Source organism: Trachypithecus francoisi, unplaced genomic scaffold (assembly GCF_009764315.1).
Source record: "Trachypithecus francoisi isolate TF-2019V2 unplaced genomic scaffold, Tfra_2.0 Lachesis_group6, whole genome shotgun sequence".
NCBI classification, from domain to species: Eukaryota; Metazoa; Chordata; class Mammalia; order Primates; family Cercopithecidae; genus Trachypithecus; species Trachypithecus francoisi.
The window spans coordinates 12561165-12563829 of record NW_022681471.1 but is presented as its reverse complement, the minus strand read 5'-3'; the positions used below and the strand labels follow the sequence as shown (position 1 = coordinate 12563829).

The 2665-nt window shown below is 38.2% G+C and overlaps 1 pseudogene; it reads right to left on the bottom strand.

Annotated features, from left to right (window-relative positions):
* Positions 1-838: 838 nt before the first annotated feature.
* LOC117078024 lies at positions 839-1895 on the bottom strand (annotated as a pseudogene).
* Positions 1896-2665: the final 770 nt, after the last annotated feature.

The window sequence follows — 2665 nt, the reverse complement described above, 5'->3', positions numbered from 1 at the left end:
CTCACATCCAGAGATTCTGATTAAAATGGTCTGGGTATAGGATCCTAGCACTAGTACTTTTTAAAAACATTCCCTTGTGATTTTAATACACAGTGAAGATTAAGACCGTGAATATATTATATAATATATATGTTAGGTATACATAAATGATTGAAAGGAAAATACATTAAAAGTTAAGGATGCTAATTCCTGGGTGTTGATAGTGCATTATTTTTGTTGTTTTTATACCAATGAAACAATTTTTTTAACTTTATTTTGTTACAAAGTCTAATGACTCATCTTTGGTCATTATTTATTACCTAGTGAAAGAATATTAAAATATATGTTTTTCTTTACTAGTTTTTGTTGTTGCTGTGGTTGTTGTTTTTGTTTAGTGATGGGGTCTCACTCTGTTGCCCAGGCTGGAGTGCAATGGTGTAATCATAGCTCACTGTAGCCATGAACTCCTGGGCTCACGTGATGCTCCTGTCTCAACCTCCTTACTAGCTGAGACTACAGGCACGTGCCACCATGCCTGGCTATTTTTTTTTTTTTTAGAGACAGATCTTGCTATGTTGCCCAGGCTTGTCTTGAACTCCTGGCCTCAAGCAATCCTCCTGTCTCAGTCTCAGTCTCCCAAAGCACTGAGATTACAGGCATGAGCCACCATGCCAAGCCTCCTTTACTGTTTTTTTGGTTTTGTTTTTACTTTATTAAAATACTAAGTTTTATTTTACATGTATATTTTTGTTTCCCCACCATTTCCATGTCTGACCACCGCTAACTACTATGTCCTATCATAACATTCCATACATAAAACCAAGCAAAGGGCCGAGTTCCATCTTTAAAACTAACAGGCATTTTGGACAACACATTCTTGGCAATGGAACCTGGACAACATTTATCAAACACAGTAGGGAAAGTTCTCACTCTGCATTATAAAAAGGATAGCCAGATATCAACTGTTACAGAAATGAAATAAGACGGAAAATTTTTAATAAATTGTTTAAACTATTTTCTTCAAGAGACTTCCACCACTGCCAGAGATCTTGACTAGCCTCCTAGTCAGTCATCTGGAAGCAATTCTTCACATAATTGATGAATTTGGCTTCCACTTGGGAAGAGAACCACCTTTTTCTGTACTTGCTTGCATTTTTGCTTTAATGTCTTCAACAGAACTAGGTCTTTTTGGTGTTTTAGGAGATTTTTTCTGTTTTTTGAAGGATTCTTGTCCTTTTGATCTTGGTGTTGATGGTTTTCAGTCTTTTCCATTCTGGTTTGACTTTTGTGTATTTTGGCTGGAGTAGCTCGTTATAGATTTCTTCACTGGTGCTTTTTCTTCAGTTTCCTGATCATCAAAATCATCACCATCTTCTTCATTATCATCATCTTCTTCTTCATCAGCAGCAGCAAGTTTTACTTTTTTTCTGTGGAAACTTGCTACCACCTCTAGGGACAGATCACTTTCCAGATATACTTAAGAGTTTCACATCTTCCTTCACTTCGTCTTCTGACTCTGCATTTTCCTCCACAGCTACTAAGTGCTGTCCACTAATATGCACTGGCCCTGAACCACAATTCAACCATAAGACCAGTGGTGGTGTTATTTCAAAGCCCCCAATGGAAACCATTGACTGTACAGACATTTTCAAAGTTGCCAGTGTTACTTTAATTGGACTGCCTTCATAATTCATTGGCTCTGCTTCAACAATGTGCAAGTCGCCCTTTGCACCAGCCCCTAAACTGACCGTTCTTAAAGATAACTGGTGCTCATTTTCATCATTCTCAAATTTAAAGTGATAATCTTTGTCCACCTTTAGTTCACAATTAAAAAGATAATTCTGGGGCCTCAGTGGGCTCATGTCCATGTCCATCAAATCTTCCATGGGGTGGTAGCGTGCATTTAGGTGGGAAATGAGGTGGGTGGAGATAAACAACTACTGCTCCAGAGAACAGCTGCGCAGGACAGAATCACACCAGGCTCTTTACTGTTTTTAATTACAAAAGTAATAGAAGTTCAAAGTATTAAATTTAAGGAGGATAGAAGTGTAAAATGCAAAAAGTGAAAATTCCTTTAAAAAGCAAAAATTCCTTTATTTCTTATGTACTTTTCTTTTTCCTACAAAGAACAAATAACTTCTATCCTGAGAACCATTTTTAATAAAGAAAATAAAATATGAAAAATAAGTGGTACAGATCGCAAATTATTGCCTTCAAAACAGTTCCCCCTCAACTATACAATTTGAAGATTAGAACACACAGGCTACATTAAAGATAAGAAAATACAACATTTTCAGGGTCTTGTGCTAAGTGAGAACTGGAATCTCGATTAGTCAGGAATATGAATAAATCTTTACTTACAATGATCTGGTTCTATGGGAAAATTGTCTGTCTAAAAAGTGTGCTCACACCTGTAATCCCAGCACTTTGTGGGGCCAAGGCAGGCAGATCGTCTGAGGTCAGGAGTCAAGACCAGCCTGGCCAACATGCTGAAACCCTGTCTCTACTAAAAATATAAAAAATTAGCCGGTCGTGGTGGCACACACCTGTAGTCCCAGTTATTCGGGAGGCTGAAGCAGGAGAATCGCTTGAGCCAGGAGGTGGAGGTTGCAGTGAGCCGAGATTGCGCCATAGCACTCCACCCTGGGTGACAGAGTGAGACTCCGTCTCAAAAAAAAAAAAAAAT